This window comes from Artemia franciscana, chromosome 10 (genome assembly GCF_032884065.1).
Source record: "Artemia franciscana chromosome 10, ASM3288406v1, whole genome shotgun sequence".
In the NCBI taxonomy this organism is placed as follows: domain Eukaryota; kingdom Metazoa; phylum Arthropoda; class Branchiopoda; order Anostraca; family Artemiidae; genus Artemia; species Artemia franciscana.
This window is the reverse complement of record NC_088872.1, coordinates 42,662,368-42,682,917: the sequence shown is the minus strand read 5'-3', so window position 1 is coordinate 42,682,917 and position 20,550 is coordinate 42,662,368. Positions and strand designations below refer to the sequence as shown.

The following is a 20,550-nucleotide window of genomic DNA, read 5'->3' as shown; positions in this document are numbered from 1 at the left end:
AACCACTACTATTTTCGAAGATGATTCTGGATCATGTATTTGCCTGCCAAGGCATTTGCGTGGGTAGTATTTTTTTGTGAGATGACTCAACAATAACAATACAGTTCTTATTTGATAATTCAGATAAATCTAGGGTTTCTCTCCTACGTAGGTTCCCGTGTCGTTTAAAACTGATTTCAAAGTCCATAAGAGAAGTTTATTCGGGCCTTATCTTTCCTTTGATAGTTGAAAACCTCCTAAGATTGGTTTTATTGTAAACAGGAAGAACAAGACCTTTATGCGGATTAGTGCCATCTACTTATTATATGCTTTTATTCCTTACGAGACAATACTGTCTAAGGTTTTTGTATACCCCAAGGTAAAACAGCAAACTAAAATCTTAAGTTGCTCACAGCCATGGCCCTTATACAAGGGATGAGTTATGGGGTCTGAACTGCCATCCCTCGAAATATTTGTCCGAATCATATAAATGTAGTGAAAAATGAGTAAAGACGCATTTTTGATAGGTTTTTAAAGTTTTTTTTTTAAGAACAGACATCAAGCTTATCAGATGAACAAACTAAGAATTCAAAGCCCTTTGTCTCTCACTATGTTTTTCGACGTTTCTAGGGTAAAAATTAAGAAGAGTTTGTTTTGACTACACTATCTCCTCATCACTAGAAGATCTGTGTAATTTTAGAAACAGGAATGACCCCCCACGCACACACAAAAAAAGGGTGCCATCTAGATAGAAATTGTGCAACTAATTTTAATTTTACATCAAAGATAAAGATCAAGGATCTTGTCTTTAGTGACAAGTTCTCAGAATTTTAGTGTCAAAATAAGTCAGGACGTAGGAGTGACGCGAGACTAATTAAATGCAAAGGTAGCGTGGAAGTAATTCAGGATTATGGTTCTGATGTCAAAATGATCATTTACAAACAACTGTCGTAGAATCCATTTGGCCAATTAAAATTGATTTCCAACAAGAAAAAAACTCGTCGAATTGGGTTAGTTAATTAGGAAGGATACGGAACCTCGCTGCAGTTGAAATACAGAATGTTTCAATATGTCATTTAAAATAATGCTGATTTTTTAATCTAAGAAATATTCATTACGTTCACGCAGCCAAGTAGGGGTTCACATGGTTAAATTTGAAAATGAATTTTCGCTAAAACAGGGCTTCAAAAATGGTTGTGTTCCAAAACGATTTTGAAACGAAACTTCATTTTTTCTTGTTTTGGACAGTGTTATAATCAAACAGTTCATGGTAAAGAAATGTAGTAAGGAGCGACCCGGCTCAATAGTAAACAAAACACTAAATAACAGAATTTTGATACTAATATATACATCAAAAGAATCAAATTTTTATGCTCATTTTAAATATACAAGTTTCATTAAATTTAGTCTTACTCATCAAAAGTTACGAGCCTGAAAAAATTTGTTTTGTTTTGGAAAATAGGGGGAAATATCCCTTTAAAGTTATAGGATCTTAACGAAAATCACATCTTCGCATTCAGCGTATCAGAGAAACCTACAGTAGAAGTTTCAGGCTCCTATCTACAAAAATGTGGAACTTCCTTATTTTTGTCAGAAGACCTATCACGGGTGTATGTTTATTTGTTTCTTTGTTTTTTTCCCAGGGGTGATTGTATCGACCAAGTGGTCCTATACTGTCATGAGAAGGCACATTCTAACGGAAATCAAAAGTTATAGTACCGTTTTTAATTGATCAAAAACTGGAGGGCGCCTAGGCCCCCTCCCAGCCTCATTTTTTCCCAAAGTCAACGGATCAGAATTTTGAGATAGCCATTTTGTTCAGCATAGTCGAAAAACATAATAACTATGTCTTTGGGGCTGACTTACACTCCCACAATCCCCAGGGGAGGGGCTGCAAGTTACAAACTTTGACCAGCGTTTACATACAGTAATGGTTATTTGGAAGTGTACAGACCTTTTCAGGGGAATTTTTTTGGTTGGGGAGGAGGGGGGTTATGGGGAGGAGACTTCGTGGGAGTATCTTCCCTTGGAGGAATTTGTCATGTGAGAAGAGAAATTCCAAGAAGGAGCGCAGGATTTTCTAGCACTATTTAAAAAAAAAAAACAATGAAAAAATTCATATGAAAAACTTTTTTCCTCTGAAAGTAAGGACCAGCATTAAAACTTAAAACTAACAGAGATTATTACGCATATGAGGGATTCATCTCTTTTTAAATACCTCGCTCTTTACGCTAAGGTATTTTTAGTAATTTCAACTATTTATTCTACATCCTTTGTGATTCAAGGTTTAATCTTAAAGAATTGGGACAAAGTTAAAGCTTTAGTGTAAAGAGAGAGTTATTAACGAGGGGGCAAACCCCCCTTATATACATAATAAAAATATACGAATATAGAAGTTCCTTACGTATGTTAATTTGTAAGTTACGTATATTTTTTACTAATAAAGACTTTCGTTAAAAATAAAAAATTCTAGCTGCCTTTTTAGGTAACCGTAAAATTGGAGGGCAACTAGGCCTCCTCCCCCACCCTATTTCTCAAAATCCTCTGATCAAAACCAAGATCTTAACGAAAATCACATCTTCGCATTCAGCGTATCAGAGAAATTTACAGTAGAAGTTTCAGGCTCCTATCTACAAAAAACTTAAAACGAACAGAAATTACTCCGTATATGAAAAGGGCTGTTCCCTCCTCAACGTCCCGCTCACGGTAAAGTTATTTACTGTTTTATAAAGTAGAATTGAGAGAAAGAGTCAAACTTTCGTGTAAAGAGCGGGACGTTGAGAAGGGAACAGCCCCTTTTATACACGGAGTAATTTCTGTTCGTTTTAAGTTTTAATGTCGCTCCTTACTTTCAGTTAAAACGACTTGTTTTTTTTTTATTCAATCTTTTCACAAAGCTTGGAGGCCACAGAGTCAAGGCATATCATGCAGTCTGAAATTGTTCGAATTTATAAAAGAATTGCCGATTTCTAAACGGATTTATTGCAGACTAGGAGACGTTTAAAGCCACAACTGAAGATCAAAAATTGGGACAGAAAGTTGATTGGAAGCGACGAAACTTCAGGGAGACCATCTACCGACAAAAGAGAATAGAAAAACTGATCATGGTGGCAGTAGTATCTTCTACCAAGAGCGGACCATTACCCATTATAACCAAACGTTTTAAGATGCGTTCTAAAAATAATTGCCTAATGAGAGCAAATTATCATTTGTTGCTGAATCAAGAATAGCATCTATTATTTCGATCAATCTTAATAACAATGTGTTATTTGGAAAGAAAAATAAGGGTACTTGGTATGTTTTTATTGCGCTTCGCGCCAGAAAATACTGTTCTAGACCCTCCACCAAATTCCCTCTTAAGTAAATAAGTAAAATGAATTTCTCAACATCTGAATTTCAAAGAAACTTTGAAACTTTGCTACATAATACTTTCTTTAAGTATTCACTTCTCTTAAATATGTTTCTAAAGAGATACATAATAAGAACAATTGCACTTTTTGACAACTTATTTCAAAAATTTCTCTTGCTTTGAGGCAGAAAACTCTTTTTTCAACCCATACACCTGTTCTATTATGGAAATTGTTGGATTATATTATAGAAATTGATTGAAATTATATTTATAATTATCTGCTTATTTGCCATACCATTTTATAGAATTTGCAATGACAGATATGCTGCCTTTTGGAAAATAATAATTTAAAAATTTTGGCTTGTCATTAAATATTTTTTTGACTCCAAGACTGTGAGTTATTTATGGGATGCAACAATGGGACTATCATCAGCCCTAGTATTACAAAGGAACTTAAGCCTTTCTAAGACTATGTGTCCTCGACTGCAAATTCGTTAAATGTAAAAAAAAAAAAAACAATTTCCATGCTCGCTATATTTTTTGTAGACTCAATCGTTTCCAATTTGCAATTCCATCACACTTTCGTGTCAAGAGGGATATGATAACGAAGGCCAATCTCTTTAAAACATTTATTTAAGTTGCCATGCTGGACAGTGGAAACTTTTAGTTTATAAATAGTCTTCACAGTTTTATCAATATTTGAGCAAGTCTTCAGATAGCCTGTACTGCAGCCTAGTTTTCTGACAGACACCCAGCTTCCCACTCTTCTTTTCTATTACTTTGCCACTCTCTTCAGTAGAAAATTCATCAGTTTCTTCAGCAAACGTATCTACGCTTCAGGAGTTTTGAGAACAAGTAATAGAAAGACCGTCTGAATCATTTTCACCAGTTGGATCAACGCCTTTGACTTCATCAAAGGACCCCAAGCAATCTCAGAAATGGGTTAAAAACATAACCTAGCCTGTCAAGATCATACCTTTCAAAAAACTGAAAACTATGACTGGCAACGCTGCCTAAATCCAAGGAGAAAAAATGTATTTCAGACATTCACCGGTGAATGTCGACATTCACCAACTTTGGACATTCATGATAACAGCCATAGTATGCTGATGCTTCAGTATAAAGACTAAGGGACAATAGCCCTGCTTAATTATATATATATATTATGTGTAACACCGAGAAACCGGCGGCTTCATCACCAGTCCCTGCTAAAGCAATAGGACAGGCTTTAATATAATGATTCTCATAGTCGTTTGTCTTCTAACCGAGACTGTTGCTCCAGTGAAGTAGCACGTTGGTTTACTTCATCCTTCTCTTCTTTCATTTTTGTGTCACCTCTGGCATAGTTGTTTTTGTCTCGCAATATTTTTTCAAAGACATCCATTAGGTTGTGACTGATCATTTTATTCAAAGGGCTACGCGTTCTTCGATAACTTCATCGGGATTCAAAAAGTGCATTTGGCCATATGAAGGTGGTTCATAGTAAACTTCAAGGGTTTGTGGCAGATGTGCTAGTCAATTGATTTTGTGGTAAATTTTTATCCAGCCACTTTGAGGCTGAAAACACTACGACTATCACTGACTCGATCATCTTTTACGTTGAATGAAGCTAAAGCGAAATATGTGTTTAGTTTTTGGATTGTTTGTGGAACTTTTTAGAGAGCAAGCAATATCCTTACAAAAACAAACCAATTCATTTAGAAATTACGGAGGTGACAATACAGTTCGACCAAGCAAGCAACAATCTCCCAATGGTTCACCTTTGATTGCTTCTCTATCCTCAGGAAAGTGGACGGCTCCACAGTGTCAGCATACAACGTTGAAGTGTCCCAATAACTTGTAACTAACTCTTGCGCAGTTTGCGGCACCTTCGTAGGTTTCTACTGGGTTTTATACCACATATAGTTGGTTTCAGTACTTGCAGAGGTGTTGATCTTCTAACTTAATATATATTTCTCCTCCATCTTCATTTTTAACTCGTTCTGGCTCTTTCTTTTGCTTGTCTTCTAACTGAACAGTTCTTTGCTCTTAACTGGAAAGCCCAATTATCCCTCTTCCTCACTTATCCACCTCTCTGTCGGTAGGCGTACTAATATAGGTACATACAAGGCCGTATCCAGGGGGTTTGGGGTTTTAACCTCTCCCAACAAATAACCTCCTTCCAGAACCAAATATTAAGATTCGATATATTAATCGATATATCAAGTGTTCGATATATTAAGTGTTATCCAAATCCTTTAATAGAGTTTCAGGTACTATCAGCCCGAGTTGCTTCTTACTTTCTAGTTCGTTATCACATGCTGTTGCAAAAAAGTCTATACCCTTGAACCCTCCGTGTTCTCGGTTCATTTTAAAACCACACTATTCTTTGCCAGATAACAAAATAGGCAGAAAAATGTTGTTCCAAGCTTTTATATTTTGTGAAAACACTAAGAAAAAACCTTGTTATATGAAACAACAAAAAGTTTGATCCAAAAATACTTTCTAGCCTGTGGCCAAAGGCGTAGCTCCAGCATTTTATTGAGATGGGGGGGGGACAAGAGGGGCTCATATCTGGCTAATAAAGGGACATTAGCTATATAGTATTTTTCTCCAAATTAATGGGGTAGCAACTGCCTCCCTTCCCTCTGCCCAAATGAGGTCCCTGCTTGTGACATATAGGAAGAGTGCTTAGAACCTTGCCAACACCCTTGAAGTTTTTGCCCATTGTAATCGATTAAATAAGCCTACCTAAGTTTTCTGTAAATGCGGCTATAGAAAAGAAAATCTGGAGAATATTGTTGTTATCCAATGGAAAAGCAAAGGTATTTCATTAAAGCATATTTATCTCAAGGTAATTTGCTATGGTTACATATAAGATGTGTAATCTATTGAAATAGGCCTCGTCATAAATTGCTAACCACGACTAAGTATTTAATATACAAAATAGGTCCGATATACTCGTTTTGAAACTAAATTTTGATCCTCATGGAAGTATTAGTGGGATATTGTATGTTGTATTACTTTACCTAAGAGATATTTACTTTCCACTCAGTTTGTTATCTAAGTGAAAGAATTGGACGTTAAAATTAGTCGAAAAGAAAAGCTAAATTTCTACTAGTGCATGCATTTCTTTTTTTATGTTTTTTTTAATATTCCGGAAAAGAAGTTCTTCAAAGAAATGCAAAGATATATTTGAAACTTAAGACCAGCAGAAATACATTCCTACAATAATTCAAACTCAAAACGACTGAAAATTACTATTAAAGAATTAATACAACCAAAAAAAAAAAAACAGAAATTAAAATAAAAGATCTTAAAAAATATAGAGATAGCAGATACATGAACAAATAAATCCTAAAAGGATTAAAATCTTAATTTAATGTTCAAGTGAACATCAACGAACAATAATTTCTATATATCGGAGTTTGGTTTCTGCTATTTTCCCCCTTCTCTAGCCGTAAAAGCCTAAAGCTTGTTTCGTCATTTGTGTTTTATTGGAAACTATGTGTATCTTCAACATTTTACTTTAATTTTTAATATATATACATATATATATATATATATATATATATATATATATATATATATATATATATATATATATATATATATATATATATATATATATATATATATATATATATATATATATATATATATATATATACATATATATATATATATATATATATATATATATATATATATATATATATATATATATATATATATATATACTCTTTTTAAAACTAGAAATGAGCTTTGCTATATGACGATTTGTTTTGCGAAAATGACTATTTTCCCAAACTTACGAGAAAAACCACTCAGAAGTTACGTCAAAACTCATAAAAAGTTACTAGGTGAGAAGTTACCATATTTCAGGTTCTAGCTTAAGCAATTATATAAACTTTAAACCGTCACTTTTTCTTAAAATGTTTTTGTTTATAAAATGTGTTAGAGGTAATTACTTGATTAGAAAAAAAGAGAGAGAAGAGGAAGAAAGCACTGTCTTCCTAATCCAGCAATTAAGACAAACAAGCACTTGAACGAGGTCTTGACCTTACTTATCTATCCAACTACAAAGGAGAAAACACTATAGCCAAACCGTCAACCAAATCGGAATTTCATATTCCACGCAAAATCGTTATTAATAAATGTAAGCCTTTGTAAATTTACAAGCAAAGGCACATCTCTTCAGAAGAATATCACCTGCCTATATGAGTTTTGACGCTTTAGTTTCCTTACCCGGTGAGCTGGGGCGTCTACCATAAAGCTCTTTTATCCTATGTTAGGTAAAACTTATGAAATACATACCTACGAGTAAAATTATCCAAAAAATACCTACAAAATAAGATTAGCTATAGCAATGTCAGAATCCCATAAGTAAGTGAACTTAAGTTACTTGTCTTTTATAATTGGATAGATAAGTAAGGTCAAGACCTCGTTTAAGCGCTTGTTTGTCTTAATTGCTGGATTAGAAAGACAGTGCTTTCTTCCTCTTCTCTCTCTTTTTTTCTAATCAAGTAATTACCTCTAACACATTTTATAAACAAAAACATTTTAAGAAAAAGTGACGGTTTAAAGTTTATATAATTGCTTAAGCTAGAACCTGATACGGTAACTTCTCACCTAGTAACTTTTTATGAGTTTCGGCGTAACTTCTGAGTGGTTTTTCTCGTAAGTTTGGGAAAACAGTTGTTTTCTCAAAACAAATCGTCATATGGCAAAACTCATTTCTAGTTTTAAAAAGCGTACATATATATATATATATATATATATATATATATATATATATATATATATATATATATATATATATATATATATATATATATATATATATATATATCCAATTTGTTATATATCCAATTTATATATCCAAGTTTTTGGTCACTTAAAAGGTAACTAGAACTTTCAATTTTTAACCAACGTTTTTATTAGTAAAAAATATACGTGTTAAGAATTAACTTACGTAACAAACTTATATATTCTTATATTTGTATTATGTATATGAGGGGGTTTGTCCCCTCGTTAATACCTCGCTCTTTATACTAAATCTTTACTCTAAAATCTTAAGTTTTGTCCCAATTCTTGAAGAATGACCCCTGAATCAGAAAGGCCTGAGAATAAGTAGTTGAAATTACTAAAAATACTTTAGCATAAAGAGCGATGTATTTATCTCCTCCTAAATACCTCGCTCTTTATGCTAAAGTATTTTTGGAATCTCTCATATGCTTAATAGTCTCTGTTCGTTTTAAGTTTTAATGCTACTCCTTACTTTCAATTGAAAAAACTTTTTCATGTTTATTTTTTCATTTTTTTTTACAGTAATGCTAGAAAATCCTGCGCCCTTTTCATTGAGTTCCTCTTCCCCCATGACACATTCCTCCAAGGAAAGATCCTACCATATAGCTCCATCCCCTCAACCCAACCCCCAAACCAAAAGAATCCCCCTGAAAACGTCTCTACACTTCCCAATAACCATTACTGTATGTAAACACAGGTCAAAGTTTGTAACTTGCAGCCCCTCTCCCAGGGACTGTGGGGGATTAAGTCATCCCCAAGGACATAGTTATTATGGCTTTCGAAAATGCGGAACCAAATGGCTATCTCAAAATTTTGATCCGTTGACTTTGGGGAAAAATGAGCGTGGGAGGGGGCCTAGGTGCCCTCCAATTTTTTTGGTCGCTTAAAAAGGGCACTAGAACTTTTCATTTACATTAGAATGAGCCCTCTTGCGACATTCTAGGACCACTTGGTCGATACGATGACCCCTGAGAAAAAAAAAAAAAACAAATAAACACGCACCCGTGATCTGTCTTATGGCAAAAAATACGAAATTCCACATTTTTGTAGATAGGAGCTTGAAATTTTTGCTATAGGGTTCTCTGATACGCTGAATGCGATGATGTGATTTTCGTTAAGATTCTATGACTTTTAGGGGGTGTTTCTCCCTATTTTCCAAAATAAGGAACATTTTCTCAGGCTCGTAACTTTTGATGACAAAGATTAAATTTGACGAAACTTATATATTTAAAATCAGCATGAAAATCCGATTCTTTTGATTTATCTTTTAGCATCAAAATTCCGATTTTTAGGGTTTCGTTTACTATTTAGCCGGGTCGCTCCTTACTACAGTTCGTTACCATGAACTGTTTGATTTACAATGAAACCGGTTTTTTTGCGTCCACTCGGGGATAATCAGTGCAACTTGAGCGAGACCAGTACTATACAGCTGTATTTTAATTAAATATTTAGTCTGTAGAGGTGGTTAGGTTAGATATTTAATGTATTCCGTTATGGGTTGCCTGCTTTTCCTAATTTTCTGTTGTAGTTTTCATAATTTTGTTATTAAAGTGTTATAATTTCATTATATTGTTGTACATTTTATTAGGACTATCTTAAACTCACTTTTTTGGTGTGGTTACTATAACACGTAAAAAGGCTACCGTATTTCTATAAATACATCTACAGAGAACATGATTGCACTTCAATAAAGATTGTCGAAAATCAACAGTTTTTTTTTACAATGAAGCAGATACCTATGTGGCTAAACAGCTTGAACTAAAATTAGATAAAAACAAATTAAAAGTAAGAGAGTGATATTAAATTTTTAAATGAATATAAATTATTCCTCATATGAAAGGACCCCCCCCCCCTTCTTCAACACCTCACTTTTTATGCTAAAAAAATATTATCTTTGTCACAACTCAACATTTGAAAGTAATACAAAACTTTAGCAAAAATAGTGATGTGTGGAGGAGGGGGCAGTCCATTTTATAGATGTAATTATTTCTTTCCATTTTAGGTTTTTAATATCACTCCTTACTTTCAGTTGAAAAAACTTAATTTTTAAATTTGTATCTCTGATCGATTTTCAACAATACTGGGAAATCTGTTAGACACAAAATGATTCACGTGACATTTCCTGGTGACACAATTGAACTTCTCAAACTTTCGAAATTTTTTCCCGGTAGGGAAGTGAAAACAGTATTTTATTGAACAAAATCTGCAATAAGAAGGATGCTATCACTGAGCAGTGCCTCTATTCAAGCTAAATCCAACTGAAAGTAGGACAAAAATGATTTTGCACTTTCTCTCTCCCAAGGCCAACTCCTATATTTACCTAAATGTGAACAAAAAGCTAAAATATGTTCATATGAAATCATACTTTTTGATACATTAGGTCCAAGTCCCCCTCCCCACTACGTAACGAATTTAACAAACTACTGATACTCCTCCATAATTGCTGATGTAAAAATTCTCTCCTGATATTTCCGTTTTTTTCTGAAAATAACCCCCCCCCCCGCCAATTGGAATTTTTGGCAGAAAATTTTCTCCTTAGCATACTTTCAATGGAAAAAATAGAAAAGCATGCTTTCTTTATTTAATTTCTGATCATTTTTCAGGTCGTGGTGGGAATCTCCCTGAGTGGAAGTTTTTCACAGAAATCTCCAACCTCCCCCCCTAGTTAGAGAGTTTCTCCTATGTACAAATTCCACATAGATTATTTTTCCGATGGTAATTCCCCCATAGAACATTTTTCTCGGTGATAATCCCCCTGGAGAGCTTCTCCCATTGATATCCCCCCTCAATGAAAAATATCCCAGAGAATCACAGCCCCGTTGAGTATTTCTCCTGGGTAGCTTTCCCAGTACAACCTCCATAAATAAAATAGAGTTGCCAAAGAGAAAGTAAGTGAATCAAAATGAACTTTTAATATGGCAAATGTCCCTCGTTCAAAATTTCGATTGAAAAGTTCACCCATAGAAATATCTCTCCCAAAGGAAAAATCTCCTAATTGAAAAAGCCCTTCCCCACGAGGCATAGCCCCCCCACTCAAAAATATCTGTCTACTACCCAATAACCAATACTATATGAAAAAATTCATAGCTTGTAGCCCTTCTCCATGGGTATGGGGGTCAAGCCATCCTCAAAGTACTAGAAGTAGTAGATCTTCCAACTATACTGAACCATACAGATATGTAAAACATTTTTTGCAGAACTTGGGGGAAAAGTGTAGTGGAGGGGGGCTAGCTGCCCAGCAATATTTTCGTCACTTCAAAAGGACACTAGAACTTTTGATATCCTACCAAATGAGCCCACTCCTGATCTTCTATGATTACAGGTTCGATATTATCACCCTTAACAAAAGAAAATTAATAAAGACACATCCGTCATCCTTCTTCTAGCAAAAAAAGTAAAATTGCAAATTTCGTATACAGGAGCTTCAAACTTTTACACTAGAGATCTCTGATACAATGATTCCAATGGTTTAATTTTCATTAAGATTCATTCACTTCTAGAGGGGTGTTTCCCCCTTCTTCAAAAATCAGGCAAATTTTCTTAAACTCGTAGGTTTTGATGGGTAACACCAAACTTGATAAATCTTATATATTTGGAATCAACATTATTCAATTCTTTTGATGCATCAATTGATGCACCGAGTTTCTGTATTTAGAGTTTCTGTTACAGTTGAATCGCCCTGTTGCTTAATTACCACTCGTAACCACGATTTCAATTTTAAACAGGTTGTGGTAACGATTCAAATATTATGTGGTAACGAACTGCAATCAAAGAGCGATTTGGATCAATAGTAACTGAAACTATAAAGAGGGGAATTTCGCTAATAATTATTACACAGAAAAGTTTTTTTTTTTTAACTTTAATTGCAAATATATAAAGTTAATTGATACTAAGTTCGATGATACCCGTCAATTAAACGAACAACTACAAGTAATTACGCAGTTACGCATTATTTGTTATAATGTTGACCAATACATTCCATAGTGAGCAAGAGGCTATCTTAGTCCAAAAAAGTGTTTTAGGCCCATCTATATATTTGGATGATTTTAGGATGAAGCATGGAGTATTAACACAAAAAGTGAATTTTGTTGAAATATATATGGGTGACATGTTAGGTTTAATGTTATAATCAATTAAACAAACAACTATTTGCTCAAATGTTGACCAATGGATTTCATTATGGATTAGGTGATATTTTAGCCAAAAAAGAGCTCAGTCCATCTATATATATACTAGCTGTTGGGTTGGAGCTTTGCGCCACCCCAACACCTAGTTGGTGGGGGCGCTTCGCGCCCCCAAGCCCCCCCCACGTGCGTAAGTCGTTACGCGCCATTGTAGTTCTGTCCCTGTGTCCCACCTGTGAATATATATATATATATATATATATATATATATATATATATATATATATATATATATATATATATATATATATATATATATATATATATATATATATATATATATATATATATATATATATATATATATGTTTTTAACTACGTAAAACTTGCGAATATACAACATTCTTCGCTATCCCATTGTCTGTGCACATAAATAGATTGTCAGGTTTACCGACTCTTGAACATGCAACGTATAATTGTCCATGGGAAAAACAATCCGTATTCAGATCTATACCTCATTATTCTAATGATTGCCCTTGAGCTTTGTAGATGGTGATTGCTAATTAAACATTCCCTTTGTCCCCGTCGTTATTTATATATCCCCCCTGTGCCCCCGGCGTCTCCGTCAAAGTTGTGTCCCCATGTCCCGGTCGTCATTTATATTCCCTGTGTCCCGGTCGTCATTTATGTCCCGGTGTTCCAGTCTATAATTTCTCTTTAAGTGTCCCGGTTGTCACTTATATTCTCCGTGTCCCGGTCGTCATTTGTGTCCCGAGGTAACGGTCTGTAATTTCTCTTTGAGTGTCCCGGTCGCCATTTATATTCCCTGTGTCCCAGTCGTCATTTGTGTCCCGGTTGTCCATGGGAAAAACAATCCGTATTCAGATCTATACCTCATTATTCTAATGATTGCCCTTGAGCTTTGTTGATTGGTGATTGCTAATCAAACATTCCCTGTGTCCCGGTCGTTATTTATATATCCCCCTGTGCCCCCGGCTTCCCCGTTGTAGTTGTGTCCCTGTGTCCCGGTCGTCCTTTATATTCCCTGTGGCCCGGTCGTTGTTTGTGTCCCGGTGTCCCAGTTTGTAATTGCTCTTCGAGTGTCCCGGTCGTCATTTATATTTCCTGTGTCCCGGTGTCCGGGTCGACAAACATGTCGTGAGTCGACAAACAACTTCATGACGGCATAATGCTCAATCATTATAATGACATCAGTCGACAAACATGCATGACGTCAGTCAACAGACAAATAACTTATATATATATATATATATATATATATATATATATATATATATATATATATATATATATATATATATATATATACATATATATATATATATATATATATATATATATATATATATATATATATATATATATATATACATATATATATAGATGGATTTAGGATGAAGTATTAAGACTAAGAAGGAAATACTTGGCTTTGCTGAGGAAACAATAACCTGTGTGGAAAAATTTTACTTTGTATCGAGAAGCAAATAGACCAAAAGACCACTTTCTTCTCAAAGCATTACATTTCAGAAGCTATTATTTGATTTAAGGAGTCTGGTTTTAGGGGATAGTTGTAATTATTCTACGCAGGGCGAAGTTGGGCATGGTATTAAGAATAAACTTCTTCAATTGAAGAAAGGAGTGACATTAAAACATAAAATAAAAACAGAAAGCAATGTGTTGATGACAAGATACGCATCATTAGCCTTTGTCTCCTTAACCTCTTTAAACTAAAGTTTAACTTTGAACTAAACTCACTTAACTTAAACTAAAGTCTGCAATGCTTTAAACAACACAGGGAACTGAAATGAATTAAAACAGTATTTTGACCAAAACATCAAGAGTGTGGAGGGAGTTGCTTTCTATTATTAAGGGTTTTAAAAGAAACTCGACGAAGTAAACACTTGTTGTTGAAACTATTTGTTCGTTAACCTACCTATTAACTAAGTTTGTTGCACTCATATTTCCTTTCAGCATTGAACATTAAACTATAAGCTGATTACTAGTAAAACTAGTACCGGAGTCAAAGGGATATTACTAATAATTAGTGGCCATGGTGATTTAGAGAATTCGTAGACCACGAAGATTTTATGCTCTTAGAAATAAGTTACAAACAAAAAATCAATCAGTCCTTGGTAACAAACTGTAATTAAGCAGCGAGCTGGCTCAATAGTAACTGAAACTCTAAAAACGGAATTTTGATACCAATAGATGCGTCAAAAGAATTGTATTTTATGCTGATCTTAAATATATAAGTTTCATCAAGTTTAGTCCATCTCATCAAAAGTTACGAACCTGAGAAAATTTGCAATATTTTCGAAAAAAGGAGGAAACACACCCTAAAAGTCATAGAATCTTAATGAAAATCACACCATCAGGTTCAACATATCAGAAAACTCTACTTTAGAGGTTTCAAGCTCCTATCTGCAAAAATGTGGAATTTTGTATTTTTTGCCAGAAGAAAGATCATGGATGTGTGTTTATTTCTTCTTTTTTTCCAGTGGTGGCCGTATTGACCCAGTGGTCCTAGTATGTTGCAAGAGGGCTCATTCAAACAGATATTAAACGTTCTAGTGTCCTTTTTAGATAACCGAAAATTGGAGGGCAACTAGGCCACCTCCAACGCTCATTTTAACCCGAAGTCATCGGATCAAAATTTTGAGACAGCCATTTTGTTCAGCGTATTCAAAAAGTATAACAAGGAGTTGGTTTGAGGATGACTTAGTCCCCCGCAGTGCTCAGAGGAAGGGCTATAAGTTAAAACTTTGCCCATTGATTACATATGTATTTGTTATTGGGAAGTATACGGGTGTTTCCAGGGGGGGGATTTTTCTGGTTGGGGGTTGGGAGGGGGGGAGGGTTAAGTAGTAGGATCTTTCCATAAAGGAATCTTTAATGGGGACAAATAATTTTAAATGAATAGGGTTCCAGATTTTTCAGCATTACTTAAAAAATGATCGGAACTTAAATAAAAAAAACGAGTTTTCTCAACTGAAAGTAAGGAGCAACATTAAAACTTAGAACGAACAGAAATTATTACGTATATAAGGTGGTTCGCTCCCTCGTCAATGTCTCGCTCTTTATGCTAATTTTTATTTAGTACTTTCAAAATAGTTATTTATTCTAATCAAATTTCCCCTGGATAGTAATCTCTCCAGAAACATCTCCGCCCTCATAAAAAATTCTTTCCTTGGAAAAATACTTCCAGCAGAAAATCCCCCCGGAAAATGAGTGTCTATTTCCCAACAACAAATCGGCCACTATGTATGTATGTATGTATATATTTATTTCCCATCAAAAGAAACAGATGGAGTACAAGATAAAAAGCAAAAAACACACTACAAAGAAATACACAAACACAAGAAAAATAAAGAACAAATGGATATCTAACTACAAAAAACAAAACCTATTGCCTCAAAATAATTGCCCATGGATGAGTAACGATATTAGAGTTATAGGGTCGATAATCCCATACTGACTTGTCACAATACGGTTATTTGTCCATGGTGGTAGCCGTAAGAGGTACTTCGCATATTTATAATATGTAGACCGCAATTCTTTCTTATCTTCCTTTTGGAATATCCTCCAAAAGGGACTCAAATACAGATAATGGGGTAGTGCCATTGCATTATACAGATGGGCCAAAATCCGCCGATCAAACTGACACTTACAAACTACAACACGGCTATACGCTAAAGAGATCCGTTTCTGCAGATGACTCTGCAAAAGATGACGCGTTTCAAGCATAGACCGACCAATAGGGATCCCCAAATAAACTATGTGTTCGGCAAGCCGAACAGTAGCACCACCCAGCCTAACATCAACAGCAGACCCTTGCTTAGCATTAAACAACAACACAACTGACTTCTTTTCATTAAACTGAAGGCCTATTTTTCCATATTCTACTTGAAACTGGATAAAATTCTCCTCTAAACCGCCAAGGAGTCGGCTCAGATTAAGTACAACGTCTACATAGCTTATTAACGATAGATCAATCCCTCTCAGAATGTATGTCAGATTTGACTTAAGTTGCGGTTTAACGATGCTGTTATTAAATGCGGTAGGTGATATCAATGCACCCTGCCTTGCACCTTTTTTCCGGGAAGCACCGGGTTATTTGTCAGGTTTAGTGTTGTCGGTAGCTTAAGCCTAGCTTTTAAATTTTTATACGTATCATATAAAGGGTTTAACATACTTGCGTCAACACCTGCTAGGCCAATATCTAAAATAATCAGCTCATGAATTAGTGAATCGAAGGCCCTTCTGACATCATGCGCAGCGAGAGCTATGCTCTCACCGCTTTTCTCATCATCTATCAAAGCCGAAACAAGAGCAGAAAGAGCGTGGCCGCAACCTAGACTAGGCTGAAAACCGAATTGATGGTCAGGAACTGTGCATTTTGACCGCAGTTCATCAACAATAAGTGCCTCAAATAACTTACAAAAAATTGTAGCCACAGTTATAGGTCGGAATGACGAGCACTGGCTAAGTGGCTTTCCCTTTTTAGGCACAGGTGTTAATATTCCTATTGAAAAAGAATCAGGCACTATACCCAGGTTAAAAATTATTTGGAAAAGCAGGGCAAGGTGCTCAAGGAACAACTCGCTGCAAACAGCAGGTGCTGAATTGATATACCATCACAACCGCACGATTTCTTTTTTTTAGTTTTATAATAGCAGTACGGATAGAACACCTCGTAATTATAACACCCGGACTGTTTTCTTCTCGCTTACGTGAGAAGACATCATCCAGTTTCACACCGAAGCTTTTTTGTAGCCTGATATCAGGAGCCGAAAATTCATTTCTATAATGCTGAACCCAGTTATCTTGAGATATTGAGGTCAATGTCACATGAAATCTTTCTTTAAACAATGAAGACCAAAGTTTATTTGGGTGGGTAAGGATAGCCTGAGATGAAGAACGAATAATTGCATTGCGGTGCAGTGAAAGTTCTTTCGTGAATTTACGTTTACTATGAATTCGAAGCTTATTCACCCACCCGTCTCGTGGACAGCCAGCCTCACGCCAAACCGAAAGCCAAAATTTTGCCGAATTACACGCGTTTTGCAGATTAACATTTGCAGACCAGCCTGGTACTTCGGTACCAGGCCACACCCGTCTAGATGGTACAGCTGACTGTTCAGCGAGACGTAATGCGTGTACAAGCTCACTACAATAAATATTAAACCGAACTCGTGATTCCGCCGGATAGTTCTTTGAAATAACCATCAGTAGATCAAAAGGAATACGGATTTTTGAAGCAAGTTCATTACAAGTCGACTGAAATGAACTCATAGACGCACGTTTCCGATCACAAAAAAAATAAGGACGCTTCTGGAGCCTTCCAGGAGGAGGCGAAAAACTAGTATTCAAATCAATATTGAAAAACAACGGAAAATGTCCTGATGTAAAATTTGAATCAGAAACAAGAACCTCACTCGGTGTAACTGATCAAGTGTGCATAACATGATCTAGGTTTGACACACTTCCCGAATTATGAATATATGAAAAATTCTTATTCTTAGACGCGAGTATAAATTCATCACCTAGCATACTGAGTAACATGTTAGCACGATTAGAACTTGAACTGTTGTTGCCGCTCAGGTTTTCAAGATCACAGTTAAAGTCACCTGTTATCAAACACGAAAGTCCATACTTTTTTATTTTATCAATACACTTCGATAGCCTTGCAATACTTATGGCAAACAGTCTATCTGATCGATCATCACGATAGTCCGTAGGGAGGTAAACATTCACTATAACCATATCTTGGATTTTGACAGCGAGAAAGTCTAATGCCGAGTCAAATATAGAAGTGGATAGAGAGGATCTAACTTAAGTCGCAGGGCTGGCAGATGGCCAGCCATGAGTGTGAGAGCGTTTGGCTGCGACTGTAAAAACTTGATGGTTTGGTGACAGGTTCAATAAGCCACGTTGCAACTGTATGCTTAGTACAAGCGGGTTCTAGATTCATTTTGGTAGGGAATTCATATTGATTATCGCTTTATTAGCCGGACATCTTATTTTATAGCATGTATGGCCTTTCTTTTTGCATAAGATGCAGACTATATCTTTAGTGCACAAATTGTCCTTCGTGGACGTGTGATCAAAAGCACCACAACTACCACATATAGGCGTCAATACGCAATTAGTCGCTAAGTAACCAACTCTATGGCACGAATAACATCTTTTTGGGAGAAATTTGAACTCTTCAGCAGGCAGCTTCTCATAAACGATTCGGACTGAGACTGCAAGAAAGTCTTCGAGATCCTTCCTGGTCCCGAAATACAGCTTGAACACTTTGGAGCGCTCAAAGCTACCGATTTATATTGCTTTTAATGCACTTGGAACAAGGAATTCTATATCAGTATGGGTCATACTAGGTGGAACCTGTTTCAATATTGGCTCGATACGATCATCCTTGGGAAAAAACAAACAAAAGACAAAAACAAAAAATAAATAAACACCCTTTCGTGAACTTTTTTTTGGCAAAAAAAAAGAAAATTTCACAGTTTCGGCGATCGGAGCTTAAAACCTCTACAGTATGTTTCTCTGATACGTTGATTCTGATGGTCTGATTTACAATAAGATTCCTCGACTTTTAGGGTTTTCCCCCTTCTTCGATAATCAGTCAATTTTTTCAGGCTTGTAGATTCTGATGGGTAACACGAAACTTAATTAATTTTATATGCTTGTAGTTGGCATGATAAACCGATTCTTTTTATATGTCTATTGATATCCAAATTCCATATATTAGATTTTAGGCTACTATTGAGTCACTTCACTACTCAATTTCAGCTTGTTACTGCCGACTATTTGATCCTTTAACAGACATGACATGACCATTCTATTAAAAAGTTATATTTATTTATTTGTCACTTTTTGTTTCTATCAATAAATAAATGCAAAGGGTAATTTTTTTTTATTTTTTTAAATTTATTTTATTAAGTCAAAGAACAATTTAGAAAATAAATTCGCTTGTCGTGAATCAATAGAACCAGATTTGTTTCCTTAATTTGTTTTTGTTTCTTAACGTTCCCTTGGTCCTGAGAATATTTTGTTGAAAATCCAATTTGATTTTCACAGTGTCGCTGTGTCCCAATCAACCGTCATGTCAAAAGTGGTATTTACGATGCTCATGGAAAGTTAAACAGAGAAAAACTATCTATCAAACAGTAAACGCAGTTACTTTTCTTGAACCAACATAAATTTTAATAAGTTACTCATCGATTCTTAAAAAACTTAAATTCTTATAAAAAATCATATTGTTACAACTATAATAATTAAACAAAATAAAGCCTAAATATTTAATATCTTACGACATTGTACAGCTCATTGAAGAAGTTTATTCTGATCCACTCAGCAATTTTACTTAACTCAATTAAAAGTATCATTTTTCTCGGAGAATTTTTCTACCTGTATTTTCTGTCTGTGATTTTAAGTTTAAGCCTTCATTTTATAAACAAAAATTAAAAGCCAGAACATAATCAACATGAAAATCTACCGTGCTTAACGAAACATGTAATTTCACCTGATGTTTATGCTGTTGGCAAACAAAGTAAAAAAAAACAAAACATTCTGGTAAAAAATTTATTTAGGACTAACTTACTAAATAATGAAACCGGTATTGATAGGCAATGTTGCAAAAAGTTTCTAAGCTTGTTCTGAATTTTATATGTTCTTGAATTTCAATAGAACAGACAGTGACAAATGGAACAATTATAAAGAGCGGATGCTAAACCATAAGTAATCTATTTGTGAAATATGACATTTCCTTAATTTGGAATTATTATATGGTAAGTGTTGTAAGTTTGTTTTCTATGATTGTTCACTTAATTTCTGTTCGCTTTGGGTTTTGTTTGTTCTTAAATAGTAATTTCTTATTGTTTTGAGTTTCAAGTATTATACATTTTATTGCTACTGATCAAAGTTCAATATGGCCTTTACTTTTCGTTGAAAAATATCTTTTTCAATCAATCATTAATCATCAATCATTTTATTAAAACTAAAACACTATTACAAACGTAAAAAAGTTATTCGGCCAAAGAAGCCTCCCTAACGCCCCGCTGTTTACGCTAAAGTTTGACTCTTTCTTTCAGCTCTACTTTTTAAAGCAGTGAATAACTTTAGCGTAAAGAGCGGGGCGTTGAAGAGGGAACAGCCCCGTTCATATACGGAATAATCACTGTTCGTTTTAAGGTTTAAAATCGCTCCTTACTTTCGGTTAAACTTGTTTTTTTGTATTTAATTTCTGAAATTTTTGAATTAATGCATGTTTTGATTTTGGCTCAC

The 20,550-nt window shown here is 34.8% G+C and overlaps 1 protein-coding gene across 4 annotated transcripts in view; it reads left to right on the top strand.

Annotated features, from left to right (window-relative positions):
• LOC136032213 (rhodopsin, GQ-coupled-like) overlaps positions 1 to 20,550 on the top strand; it is a 146,946-nt gene that overhangs the window by 25,760 nt on the left and 100,636 nt on the right. The window contains exon 1 of one of the 4 annotated variants that reach the window (XM_065712424.1): positions 19,937 to 20,054. The exons of the other annotated variants lie outside the window; for them this stretch is intronic. The gene's annotated coding sequence lies outside the window, so the exon portion shown is untranslated. Of the gene's footprint in view, positions 1 to 19,936; positions 20,055 to 20,550 lie in introns of those variants that run through there. 4 annotated transcript variants of the gene reach the window in all.